Below are 15,995 nucleotides of genomic sequence, written 5' to 3'. Positions count from 1 at the left end.
TTCCCATATCGTAGAAAAAATAAACACTGTGATCCTTTATAAGCAATTTTGAATCGAGGCAAGCAATTGATAAATAAGTTGATGTTGGGTTTTGCCTGCCTCAAACAAAAACAAAGTCTCCTTGACAATGTTTCTAACGTCGGGACATAAATAAGTTGATGTTACAGATATTTCAAAAGTCTCCTTTGAAGTCAACAATTCGCAAATTCTATGGTCGTGATAACGATCTAATTTACCAATACAACCTGTCATGTTGTTTGACATGTTTCATACCAATTGCTGGGCCGTTCTTTACATAAGCTGCTTTTGACTACGGATTACTCCATTTACCTGATCAAGATAGAGAGCTCACGGTGGGTGTAACCAGACAGCAGGGAATGTTAATTCCTCCTAGGCACCTGATCCCTCCTCTGGTGTATCCAGGGGTTTGCTCTACTTGTAAGGTTTTATTTTTATGTCCCGTCATGAATACGACCGGGGTATAATATAGTGTTTGTAATGTCCGTCTTCTGTCCTTCCGTCACACTTTGCATTTAGCTCAGTTTGAGAGAAACTATTCAACATATCTTTATTAAACCTTATGTGCCAATACATATTGGTGACATCTATTCAAATGCACCAATAGTTTTAACCTTGAAATTTCCTTTGACCTTTGTCTCACTTTTCCCTATCTGGTGTTTAGCTCAGTCTCAAAACAACTATCGACAATATTTTTGTGAAAACTCTTACATTGATACATAGTGGTAGCTATTCAACTGTGGCATTATTTTCTGACTTTGACCTTCCCTGTAACCTTAACCTTACTACTTCCTATTTTGTGGTTAGCCCAGTTTCAAAGCAATTGATTTAGAATTTTTTGAAGAACCAAATCAAGTGCTTTAAATATTTCAGTCGAAGAAATCCTGTCACTCTGTTACACATATTATCAATTAATATTAGGTGTGTGTAGCTGCTTCCAATTCTTAGCAGAGTTGCAACGAAGTTGAACTCGGCTATCGGTTTGGTGATGCGGGCGGGCGGGCCTCAACAATTGGTTTCCGGATGATAACTCAAAAAAGTTTACAATCTAATCAAATGAAACTTAGATATATTGTTGGGTACCAGGTAAGGAAAACCCCTATAGATTTTAGAGAAAAATGGTCAAAGGTCAAGGTCACAGTGACCGAAAATAGAATGAAAATTTCAGAAAAATTTGGTTTCCGGATGATAACTCAGAAAGTTTAACTCCAAATCAAATGAAACTTTAGGATATTGTTGGGTACCAGGTAAGGAAGACCCTATTGATTTTGGAGAAACAGAAATATTTGGTTTCCGGATGATAACTCAGAAAGTTTAAATCCGAATCAAATGATACTTAAAGATATTGTTATGTACCAGGTAAGGAAGACCCCTATTGATTTTGGAGAAAATAGGTCAAAGGTCAAGGTCACAGTGACCGAAAATAGATTTAAAATTCCAAAACATTTTGGTTTCCGGAGGATAACTTGAAAATTTTTAATTTGAATAAAATGAAACTTGGATATATTGCTGGATACCAGCGAAGCAAGGCCCCTATTGATTTTGAAGAAAAAAGGTCAAAGGTTAAGGTCACAGCGACCGAAAATAGATTGAAAACTTCAGACAAATATGGTTTCTGGACAGTAACTCGAAAAGTTTAAAACTGAAATTAGTTAACACAATTATAAATATGCCACATCATTCCTGACTTTACAATGTATCCCATGCAACTCGGCTCATGCACCCCTGGGTGCATATATTGATTTTTTATTATTAGAGAAATAACCGTAGTATTCAATCATGTTTATTGTAATTTATCATATTTTGTGCTCAGAGTTCAGCTCATGGTTTTTGTGATTCAGCCATTTTCGAAATATTTTATCAAACAGTTTTGTCGCATAAGCGAGTGGAGTTACATTGTATGTAATTGTCTATTGAATATTTATAAAAGCTAATGGAAACGTTTGTTTAACATTGCATCATAAGAATTTAAAGAGTAAACAGTAAATGAATTTACACCAAGTTTTGGACTAATGATATTTTGAAAGTGTTGAACTTCAAGTTTATTAAAATTGAGAAGAAATAATGAAATTGTTCAATTGTGCATTTTTTTAATTATTGAATATTTATTGAAGGCACTACAAAAAGTATATCAATTTTATTTATTTCAATGTGTATGAAGAGCCTTCTACGGACATACTATTTTAAGCATAACTCTCTCAAATGGATTGTTGTAAACGAATATTGCCGCAAATGTGATAGTGGCAGTAGTAGATCAAGTTTAAGCATTTTGATATCATCAAGATTTACATACGGAATTTTATATGAATTAATGGAAAATTTCGTACTATCTTTCATTTCGAAGGTTCAACATTTCTAGTTATTGTTATGATTGTGATCATCACATTGATATTATTGAAATAAATGGAATTGCTATTGAATGATATTGCTGTTTATGTTTGATCTGAATTGTGTACATAAACGAATTTCTTATTCCTTGGAGTTGGCTTGGACTGTGAATGTACAATGGATGAAACAGACGCAGGTCAAATTTAAAACCTCTCAGCTTGTACCATTAATGAGGCAAACAAGTGCATGGGACTTTGTAGACGCCTCATTTAGTTTATAATGCTTACCAGTGGCAGATTTAAGATTTGTCAAAGGGGGGTCAAATAAAACTGGAGACTGGCAATAGGCTGAGGGTTCCAAAGGATTTGGGGCTTTTAGTTACCTTTATGGGTTATTCTAACTATTCTTTATACATAATAAAATCAATAAATAACAACAAATAATTGTTTTGTTTATCTCTATGCATTTGTTTGTTTGTATAATGTCAAATCTTATACTTTTGCTTTTCTATGACTTTCTTTTTGTCACAATAAGGAGGGGAGGGGTGTCCCCCTGTAAATATATAACATACACTACCCCCTTCCTTATCCAATGAAATGAATTCAAAAATAGTGTACAAAATGCACCTTATCAAACAGCGACTGGTGTCTATCGCAATGTTCTATAAAGAGAACAGGAAACCAGTGTCTATAGTATTGTTATATAAACGGAACCAGAGACCGATGTGTATCGTATTGTTATATAAAGGGAACCAGTATATATCGTATTGTTACATAAAGGGAACCAGTGTCTATCGTATTGTTATATAAACGGAACCAGAGACCGGTGTCTATCGTATTGTTATATAAAGGGAACCAGAGACCGGTGTCTATCGTATTGTTACATAAAGGGAACCAGTGTCTATAGTATTGTTATATAAAGGGAACCAGAGACCGGTGTCTATCGTATTGTTATATAAATGAAACCAGAGACCGGTGTGTATCGTATTGTTCTATAAAGGGAACCAGTGTCTATCGTATTTTTCTATAAAGGGAACCAGTGTCTATAGTATTGTTATATAAAGGGAACCAGAGACCGGTGTCTATCGTATTGTTCTATAAAGGGAACCAGTGTCTATCGTATTGTTCTATAAAGGGAACCAGTGTCTATCGTATTGTTATATAAAGGGAAGCAGTGTCTATCGTATTGTTATATAAAGGGAACCAGAGACCGGTGTGTATCGTATTGTTCTATAAAGGGAACCAGTGTCTATCGTATTTTTCTATAAAGGGAACCAGTGTCTATAGTATTGTTATATAAAGGGAACCAGAGACCGGTGTCTATCGTATTGTTCTATAAAGGGAACCAGTGTCTATCGTATTGTTCTATAAAGGGAACCAGTGTCTATCGTATTGTTCTATAAAGGGAACCAGTGTCTATCGTATTGTTCTATAAAGGGAACCAGTGTCTATCGTATTGTTCTATAAAGGGAACCAGTGTCTATCGTATTGTTATATAAAGGGAACCAGGGACCGGTGTCTATCGTATTGTTACATAAAGGGAACCAGAGAATGCTAAAGTTTGTCCAGTTATGAATGAAACAATACAACAGACCATACTTTTGGTTTGTTATATTAACTTTCTAAAACGCACGCACAATTTCTTTCTTTTTACAATTTCACCAATTAGCATGTATCATTGACGTCACTACCATCTTAAGTGCACTAATGCATACCTGTTTGATTATTCAAATTGAAGAGACCAATCAAGTTCGTAATGCAAGTCACGGGTTTGCACATCCGCCCCGGCAAGGAATAACAAAATGTTTTTGTATGAAAATGCCTGTTGTGTATTTTGAAATGATAGATATATTCCCTTCGAATTCACTGGTACTAATGTGAATAATCAAATTGATTAAATTTCATATTTGATTCAAATAGAAATAAAATACTTTACGGCTATAAGTACATCAGTTTTCTTAAAACAATGCAAAGACGAGTTTATTAAAATAGGGGGAAAACAATATTCACAGACACTGATGAGCAACCCAGCCAATGGGGATGTCCGATCTTATTGTTTACAAACGACACAAAAGTGCAATATGGATAATAAAGTGATTGGCAAGTGGTCAACTCGGTTAAACCTAGCCATCATAACGACAGTGTTAAATTTAACACGACTTAATTAATACTATGTTAAACGTAACGACCGTGTTAAATCTAATACGTTAACACTATGTTAAACGTAACGACCGTGTTAAATCTAATACGTTAACACTATGTTAAACGTAACGACCGTGTTAAATCTAATACGTTAACACTATGTTAAACGTAACGACCGTGTTAAATCTAATACGTTAACACTATGTTAGACGTAACGACCGTGTTAAATCTAATACGTTAACACTATGTTAAACGTAACGACCGTGTTAAATCTAATACGTTAACACTATGTTAGACGTAACGACCGTGTTAAATTTAATCATCTTTTGGGGAAAAAATCAGGTCCTGAAGGACAGATTCGTGAATGAGCTTTTCAATTAATATTTTGTGGTGATTCCATTCCGCCTGAATTAAGAATTGAGAATTCTACAACTCTCACAAATAGCAAACTTTATGACATACAATAAAATGCGCCAAATCATTGCAGACAATCATCAAAGTAACCTAGGAGCAAATTTTAATGATAAGCAGACCGAACATTAATAAAAGTGTTCAGTCGATGAATCAAGATCAAAATTTTTATAAAGGAAATGCCGAGTGTTATGTCGGCCCATGCATTCAAGGCAGCGATGGTTCATTCCTTACCAAGGCATGTCTAGAGAGAAGCAAATGATTTTTTTTTTCCATCAGAGAGAATTATTATATACATTTTTTGCATTGACAGCGATGCAATCTCCCGCCAATGTCGACGGTTACTCGGATACATCGAAATCTCTCGGCTGATATTGATAAAGTTTGATGGATATCGAATGCGGGGGAGGTCTGCGTGGAATGATTGTGATGAGAGTATTTTTATCTTAGGTAATAATTTGTCTAGGGATTCGGAATGAGCAGACTTACCATTTTGGCTAATAAAATAATAAATTACTGGACAATATCAAAAGAATATGACCACTAATTTCAAGACAATTCCGAAATTGCTAAAACTACAACCGTAGGACACTCGTGTTAGATATTGATAACTGAACGACTGTTTTATGACTGGGTCAAATGATTGAATATTTTGTAGATGCTGCTATGGATAAAAAATGATCCGAGTCATAATGTAATATGAGTGTTTTAAAAGAAATATTCCATCCATTAGAAACTGGAGTAATGCAGAGACTATGGGTTGAATGGAAGACGTAATAATTACTATACATATACATGTAGATCTCTCTCTCTCTCTCTCTCTCTCTCTCTCTCTCTCTCTCTCTCTCTCTCGAATTAAATTTTATTTTTGAAAAATACGTTAACAAATTAAGTTTTTGATTTTCACAAATACTTTTTATTTGTAAAATAAGAACATCTATCCGTGTCTTTTGGCAGGTTTTATTGCATTAAATCACAGCGAGATTTAGACTCTATAAAAATCTCTTAGACTAATTTGCAAACATTCTTCCAGGGAAAAACAAAAATAATTGAGAGCTTGTATCACTCTCTGTATAATGACATTAGATACAATTTTGAAGTCAAGAGTTATCTTTTAAGGTACCGCCACAATATCGAGTGAGCTAAGCGCCCGCATCACAGGGGTCCTTGGTTCGATTCAAGGCCGCGAACGCCCTGAATAGTAGCCCTTCACCAAGCGCTCAGCAACAGAAGTGTGAATTGTTGATCTTTTGGATTGAACAATCAAACGACGGGGAACCTTCAACAATACAGCCATGGGCGCTTAACAAATTACTTCTATCAAGCTGCTGAGATCTCTACATAAAAAAGATTCTCAAATGGACGTTAAACTCCACACAAGCAACCACTCACTTTGGGCTAGTTGTACTTGTCGCGTCCGCGCGTCAATCGTGGTCAATGTTTTCCAATGCAATTTTGCAGTAGTAATAAACACTCGAATGAGATTGATCTTCTAAACTTTTTAGCTTTATCGCTTGGGTTTTTTTTTTTTTTTTACGGAAATAGTTGTGCGAATATCAAGTTCAATCAAAAGTTTCAAACATTACGCTCTTTTTAAAGTCAACAAACTAATTATATACTTGTATCTTTTAGCTATTCTATTCTATAAAGATCTATGTTTTGCCCTCGGCGGTTTATATTCTCATTATCAGTGATTATATTTATAGGTTATAGACTTTATATGGGAAAATATGACGACCGAGTGTTTTGGCGCGTAGACGGACCGAGTTTGCGAGGTTCGTCCGCGACAAAAAACGAGCCTGTGTATTAAACTACCCCTATTGTGCAGAAGGATAATTCGTACCCTCAAGTAGGACCCAGGGTCACCCCATTTTAGTATGACCCCAGTCACCCTATTTTCTACACAGTTTACTATGCTATAAGAATAGTCCAACATAAAAGCGAAAGTACAATGCAGACACTGTATATTGCACACTATCAAAGGAAAACGAATATTAAGCAAGTCATGATTGATCATCTACATTTCATCATTTCTCAGCAAAAACTAGCCTGATTTTGAAAATGATAATTCATTGTTAACTGCATCCCCCAGATTTTCCCAAATACGAGAATGTGATATGAACCTAGCTTATGATAAATATAATGCAGTGAAATTGAAACTGAACTTGGAATATCATCCTTTTATCTATTTGTAATTTATTTACAGATAATTATTAGATACTGGTGTACCTTAAGGGTGACCTCTATTCACCTACATGTATTAATTTCAGACATGAAAATTATGTTACGGTGGATTATATTTTATGATGCTTCAACATTGTCAAGGTGAAATAGTTAGCTCACCTGAGCCAAAGAATAAACTGAGCTTTTTTTGATCATTTGTCTATCTGTTTGTAAATATTAAGCTTCTTATCTACAGGTCATATTTTCACCAAACCTAAGTAAGTGTTATCTTTTATGTTCAGATGGCCCATGGGTAATTTGACTTTGAGATAACGGGAAGTATGGATTTCGGACATAGCAGGAGATTGGTCATATGGCCACACTACCTACATGTATTACTTGAATACATGTATTTGAAGCAGAAATATAAACAAGGGTGACCTAAGGTCATCCATACACTGAGATGTCGGTTACCTCTGGATACCTTTCTATCAATTTTGTCAGTGGTGACCAGAGGTAGCACTTGAATGACCATTACATCAATGGATGACCAGAGGAAACCCTTATATGACATTTACATCAAATCCTCGGGGTGACCAGAGGTAACCCTTATATGGCTTACATTAAAGGGTGACCAGAGGAAACCCTTATATGGCATTTACATCAATCTGTGACCAGAGGAAACCCTTATATGACATTTATATCAATGGGTGACCAGAGGTAACACTTATATGGTATTACATGTACATCAATGGGTGACTAGATAAAACTCTTTTATTACCATTGCATCAAAGGTGGACCAGAGGTAACCTTATATGACATTTATATCAATGGGTGACCAGAGGAATCCCTTATATGACATTTACATCAATGGGTGACCAGAGGAATCCCTTATATGGTATTTTTATCAAAGGGTGACCAGGGGTAACCCTTATATGACCATTACATCTATGGGTGACCAGAAGAAATTTTTTATGACCTTTACATCAATGGCTGACCAGAGGTAACCTTATATGACATTTACATCAATGGGTGACCAGAGGAAACCCTTATATGACATTTAAATCAATGGGTGACCAGAGGAATCCCTTATATGGCATTTTTATCAAAGGGTGACCAGGGGTAACCCTTATATGACCATTACATCAATGGGTGACCAGAAGAAATTTTTTATGACCTTTACATCAATGGCTGACCAGAGGTAACCTTATATGACCTTTACATCAATGGGTAACCAGAGGTAACACTTATATGCAAATTACATCAATGCGTGACCAGAAGAAACCCTTACATCAATGGGTGGTCAGTGGTAACCATTATATGATAATTACATCATTCTCCTACATCGATATGGTCCCACTAAAGCATGTTTTTGTTTTTTGGTTTTTTTTATACATGTATAATGATAAAATTTATTGAAACAAAAAAAAACCCCACTCCGTCAGGAAAAGAAATATAGATTGATAATAATGATAATAGTAATTAATAAACATAAGAAAAACACAGAAAATTGGAACGATCTAATAAAAGGATTCATAACAGAATGTAAATTGGAGCATGTCTATCTGCCAAAATATTTGTGCTTCGACAATTACAAAGTCATGCAGAAAGTAGGCATATTCACCCTTTTCTAACAGACAAGAGTTTTACTTGTATTCATTATTACGCGAGCCCGATACGTACAATTAGAAATAAGTGATATACATTTGTATTTTCTTCAGAATAATAGTGACACGCGGCCGGAATACAACTAGCCCCGTTTGTATATTTTAACTCAAATCCATATCAGGGCACACGTGTTGCATCGTTTTTCAAAGGGGTCAACTGTAGCTTCACAATTTTCTAGAATCCTCAACAAGTAAACAACAGCCAAAAAAAGTTTGAGTGGCGTTGTCTTTCAATTCATGGGTTTAATACATCATTAAAGTTTACTTTATTACTGAAAACAGTCGGGGGAGTCACCCAATACATCTTATTTTACACGTGAAAATAGCAAACCTTACACGTAAAAATAACGGAAAATAAAACTTTTCAAAAAGTGGGGAAACCAGCCTTCCCTCCCGCCTGATTTTAAGTGTCTTCACATTATACATTGACTCTCCCATATTGTCTCATGAACATTAGTTTATAAAGCTAGCATATCCATTATGAAAATAATACCCATTATTTCGCTATAGCACTTGTAAAATCAAACAGTTTCCGTCTTTACTGTATCTCACAGCTTCAAGATCCTAACAGTTTTCGAATACTATAAATAATTTAGAAAATAATTGCTGTATAACTAGCTTACTACGCAAAGTGTGTCCATTGCTGAGTTGATGTGCTAAAGTAAATTAGAATTGTTTTGAATTTGCCTTCAATATATTCATTATCATTATTTGGAAGCAGCATTTTTATCGTCAATGATTAATTCATATACAACTCATGACATACTGAAATTTTGTTATAAAGCAAAAACAATACTGTGGGTTTTATTCTCATTTCCATGAAAAATAATAAATCCGTTGCGAAAACTACCGTGATTTTCTGTTATCTTTGTATTTGAGGATGATCGTCTTGTTTTTTTTATTTTAGTTAATTCTACCTAGTGAGCGGATATTACACACAGAGGGATAGACTGCATCCTAAGGCACATCCTATTACTTTGTTTTATAAAATGTTATAAGCAGAAATATTGTCTGAAAGGACGAAAGCAGCTGATGATCAGATGTCACTCAGCATGCCGTCTTTACTCGATGTGTGAGATATGGAATGTAAATTATTGACTTTTTCACAGGAGACTGGATGGCTTCATAGTTATGTAGCGGTAATCCTTGGATTTAGACATCATCCAAATATTTCAGTTTATATTTTCATATCAAAAAGTGAAGATACCCAACAGTGATCAATCTCATAATTCCTACAAAGAATACAAAATTAAGAGTTGGTCAAACATGGGACCCTGGAAATACTGGTCTGAGGTGGGATTATGTGCCTAGGAGGAGTAGGCATACCCTATCGACCAGTCACACCCGCCGTGAATCCTATGTCTTGATGAGGTAAACGGGGTAATCCGTAGTCAAAATCAGTATATAAAGAACGGCCAAGCAGTTGGTATGAAACACGTCACTCAGACAACACTTGATATATTTATAGCTCGTATTTGCAAATTAGATCTATACGATTTGCGAAATGCCGATTTTAAGAGACTGTTGAAACTCCAGAAACATCAACTTATTTTTCAGTAGCCTGCCTCGATTTTAAGAGACTGTTGAAACTCCAGAAACATCAACTTATTTTTCAGTAGCCTGCCTCGATTCAAAGACTGCTTATATGCAGAATGTTGTTCTACGTTCCTTTACAGAAGTTTCACTTTAGGTGAACTACCTATTGGTGGCGTCAAGGCCGAATCAGTTAGTGTTTGTTTTTTTTTTATCGTGCCCTCCGTTTTTAAGATCATATCCAAAAGACTTGTAACTTATCTAAGAAACATTCAATACCTTGTTTCTTAGACGTTTCAAGTGAATTTGACGCGGTGTCGTTGTTGTTTTCTAAATTATTGTAACATAGTAACGATGATTTCATTGAATTTCTAAAAATGCATGTAGATCTATGGTTCGGTGTACTGTAAACGAAGACCGAAAAGTCGTGTTTGGGTTGAAATCTCAGCAATCTCACTATTATCAATAGAAACCGATTATTAACGAGCATTCTGAGAATATTGCAAAAGCAATACATGTCCCCCGCCGCTGCTCATCTATTTATTTGAGGGATGTTATTATATGCAGACCATGTACATGTATATTTGGACGAGCGGTCAGATATCTTTTTTAAATCAGGAAGCACATGTACTACAATTCTGATCTCTTGTAAATAGATCCGATGAATCTGACGGACTCGATTACAAATTGGTATGCCTAAAATTATATAGACATCACTCAATACAAATTATATAGATATATCACACAATAAAATCATATAGATACCACACAATAAAAAATATATAGATATCACACAATACAAATTATATAGATATCACACAGTAAAAATTATATAGATATCACACAAAAATTATATGAATAGCACATGATGAAAATTATATAGATATCAAACAATGAAAATTATAAAGATATCACACAATACAAATTATTTAAGAAATGAAACTTATAATTCTTTGTTTGATGCATGTATCAAACGAAACATTGGACGGAAAACTTCATCAATGCGCGTAGCGCATTGATGAAAAAGTTTTCCGTCCAATGTTTCGTTTGATACATGCATCAAACAAAGAATTATAAGTTTCATTTCTTATCATTTAATTATGTTTTTAAGATAGAAAAACAAATAGTTTCTCCCATCAAAAAGCTTGAATCAACATTTTTGAAATGGCGCGTAGTAATACATATAGGCAAGAATGAAAACAACAACAGGATTTATGCTGTATTGTGTTGGAGGAGACGTTGAACACTGGCTGTGTCGTTGGAAAGGTGGAATGCAACTCGGCTCCATTTCAATATCGAGTAAAAAGTTCAACACCTCTTCATCTACATGTAAAACACACTCGTTGACTGAGCCCCATATCAATTTCATTAATATTTACCAGATCAGAAGTCGCCACTTGCTCCGTCATGTTATCGATCTCGTAAAGCAGACGATTCATACCGGGAACTCGTGTAATCTGTCTACTTCTACCAGTAAGTGGTCTACGTCATCAAGTTGACTATTCTGCCACGTCATCGCCTATGTATGTTGTTCCTTTAAATTGATTTGTATTTTATTCATATCTTTAGTTGTGCTTATTTTTGATAGCAATGAAAAACAAAAATCAAACGAATGCATGTCGTTATATATAATGCTTGTGTAGAAAATCCCGTTCTATAAATAGCGCTAAAATTAGAACGAGGAAGACGCATTCCAGAGAAAAGTAGTCCCGCGTGCTTAGTGCAGATGAACTCCGAACGAAATTTTGACAGAGAAATCAAACGAATTTTTCAACCAATCAGCATCGTTGTTAAGTCATCACTTTAAAAGTTATTAAATGTCACACAATAAAATTCATATTGATATCAGACAATAAAAATTATACAGACAGCATACAATACAAATCATATAGATATCACACAATACAAATTATATAGATGTCACACAATAAAATTCCTAAAAATATCACGCAATAAAGTCGTTTTTAAATACCCTATAATAAAAATTCATATAGATAAAAAAAATCATAAAAATATCACAGAAAAAAAATTATATAGATATCACAGAATAAAACTCATATAGATATCACACAATAAAAATTATATAAATATCACACATTAAAAATCATATAGATATCACACACAAAAATTATAGAGATATCACACAATAAAAATTATATAGATATCACACAATACAAATTATATAGATATCGCACACAAAAATTATATAAATATCACACGATGAAAATTATATAGATATCAAACAATAAAATTATATAGATATCACATAATAAAATCGTTTATAAATACCCTATCATAATAAAAATTCACATAGATAAGAAAAATCATAAAGATATCATAGAATAGAAAAATTATATACATATCACAGAATAAAAAAATATATAGATATCACTCAATATGAATTATATAGATATCACACAATAAAATTCATATTGATATCAGACAATAAAAATTATATAGATGTCACACGATGAAAATTATATAGATATCACACAATAAAAACTAGTTCTAATTGTAACGGGGACCGTTACAGATGTTCCCCAAACCTCCCCCAATTAAAAAGTGATGTCCTTGTGAATCTATAGGAAAAAATCATTTTATTTTAGCCTTTAATTACATGTAGTACGTTCAATATGGTCATTTCAGTACCAAGAAATGACAGAAAGCGTTGCACGTGCATACACGCGCACGCGTGTATGATTCCGAATTTTTGTTGATGTCGTTCAACAGGCATTTGTATCATATACCCACAGTATGAATTTCATAACGTTTCCAACAAATATAAGGAAGTTATAGCGATTTTAAAATCGTCCAATCAGAAATCAGCACACGTGCATGCACATGATGAGCAGTAATTCTAACCACAGCAATTTGTAAGGAGTACCAAGACACATCTAAACCCCTAATATCAATAGAATTTGAAGAAAAACAAAAACGTTGTCGTCCTTTAAAAATTGAACATTTAAAAAACGTTGCACGCGCATGCGCGTGTGCGTTGGCATTTTTTTGTTACACCAATATGTCAATACACATATTGTCTACCTATGCTGTGAATATCATCTCATTCGCTTCATAAATAAGATAGTTACAAACGTTTGAGTATTATCCAATCAAAATGAAGAGCACGTGCATGTGCGTGCAAATTGGTAATTTTGACCATGCAAATCAGTTAAGGGTCTCAATATCTACCTACGATATAAATTTCAAGCCATTTCAATGAACAACAAAAAAGTTAGACTGATTCCAAAGTTAGTGTACAAATTTTGTAATGCGCGTGCACGCGCATGCGTGCGCGTGCTGACAAAATAACTATTATTTTTCATATGTACAAATGATATACTATCATCCTATTTAGGTTTTATATCGATTCCTTCAATATTCTGATTTTCCATTTTTTGTACCAAAATTGCAATGCACGTGCGCGCGCGTGCATGCACATGCAGACAAAATGACTATCACTATGCACATCTACAAACGCTATACTATCATCCTGGAAAGTTTCATATCGATCCCTTTTGTAGTTTCTGAGAACACTACCGGACAAAAAAGTACCGGAGAAAAAGAATAATAACTAGTTCTAATTGTAACGGGGACCGTTACAGATGTTCCCCAAACCTCCCCCAATTAAAAAGTGATGTCCTTGTGAATCTATAGGAAAAAATCATTTTATTTTAGCCTTTAATTACATGTAGTACGTTCAATATGGTCATTTCAGTACCAAGAAATGAAAGAAAGCGTTGCACGTGCATACACGCGCACGCGTGTATGATTCCGAATTTTTGTTGATGTCGTTCAACAGGCATTTGTATCATATACCCACAGTATGAATTTCATAACGTTTCCACCAAATATAAGGAAGTTATAGCGATTTTAAAATCGTCCAATCAGAAATCAGCACACGTGCATGCAGGTGCTGAGCAGTAATTCTAACCACAGCAATTTGTAAGGAGTACCAAGATACATTTAAACCCCTAATATGAATAGAATTTGATGAAAAACAAAAACGTTATCGTCCTTTAAAAATTGAACATTTAAAAAACGTTGCACGCGCATGCGCGTGTGCGTTGGCATTTTTTGTTACACCAACATATAGATACACATATTGTCTACATATGCTGTGAATATCATCTCATTCGCTTCATAAATAAGATAGTTACAAACGTTTTAGCATTATCCAATCAAAATGAAGCGCACGTGCATGCGCGTGCAAATTGGTAATTTTGACTATGTAAATCAGTTAAGGGTCTCAATATCTACCTATGATATGAATTTCAAGCCATTTCAATGAACAACAAAAAAGTTAGACTGATTCCAAAGTTAGCGTACAAATTTTGTAATGCGCGTGCACGCGCATGCGTGCGCGTGCTGGCAAAATAACTATTATTTTTCATATGTACAAATGATATACTATCATCCTATTTAGGTTTTATATCGCTTCCTTCAATATTCTGATTTTCCATTTTTTGTACCAAAATTGCAATGCACGTGCGCGCGCGTGCATGCACGTGCAAACAAAATGACTATCACTATGCACATCTACAAACGCTATACTATCATCCTGGAAAGTTTCATATCGATCCCTTTTGTAGTTTCTGAGAACACTACCGGACAAAAAAGTACCGGAGAAAAAGAATAATAATAATAACTAGATGCGATCTCGTTGCGAGCAACGAGTGGGTCTTCCGCCCAATTTTAGATGTGATGAGATAAGAATTTGACTGAGATTTTCGTTCATAAATAATGATACAAATATATTATCTAGACGTACAATTTAGCTTCCGTAATGTTTTACAAATATTGATCATTTAAGTGTTATAAATTAAAGACTCTCTGCCCCTCTCGGCCACTAATTAAAGGGGTCAGCCTTTTTTCGAGAAAAAAGTTAATAATGTTATTTCCTGCGATACAAATTCGACTGATCAGGCGAGTCATGTCGCCCGGAGGCCTATTTTTTGATATCATTCTAAATATATCTCGCAAAACTGAACAAATTTTGATCTACATGTCTTATCAAAATTTTCTTGAGAAAAAAATTATTGATTGCGACATTTATCAGACTGTAAAGGCGAGTCATAAGGCCCGAGGGCCTTTTTCTTGATATCGTTTGAAAGATCTTGCAAAACTGAACAACTTTTGTTTTACATGTCTTATCAAAAGTTTCTCGAGAAAAAAGCTATTGATTGTGACACTAATCAAACTCTTCAGGCGAGCCATGAGGCCCTTTCGCCTTTTTCATGATGTTTTTCGAAAGATCTTGCAAAACTGACCAACTTTTGTTCTAGATGTCTTATTAAAAGTTTCTTGACAAAAATGTTATAGATTGCAACAATAACCCAACTGTTCAGGTGAGCCATGAGATCCGCAGGCCTATTTCTTAACATCGTTAGTTAACGCTTGCGAAACTGAACAACTTTTGTTCTACATGTCTTATAAAAAGTTTCTCGAGAAAAAAGTTATTGATTGTGAAACTAATCAAACTCTCCAGGCGAGCCATGAAGCCCGTTCGGCTTTTTCATGATGTTGTTCGAAAAATCTTGCAAAACTGAACAACTTTTGTTCTAGATGTCTTATTAAATGTTTTTTGACAAAAATGTTATAGACTGCAACAATAACCCAACTGTTCAGGTGAGCCACGAGACCCGCAGGCCTATTTCTTCAGATCGTTAGTTAACGCTTGCGAAACTGAACAACTTTTGTTCTACATGTCTTGTCAAAAGTTTCTCGCGAAAAAAGT

The sequence above is a fragment of the Ostrea edulis genome, chromosome 6 (genome assembly GCF_947568905.1).
Source record: "Ostrea edulis chromosome 6, xbOstEdul1.1, whole genome shotgun sequence".
Classification (NCBI taxonomy): Eukaryota; Metazoa; Mollusca; class Bivalvia; order Ostreida; family Ostreidae; genus Ostrea; species Ostrea edulis.
This window is presented reverse-complemented; position numbering follows the sequence as displayed.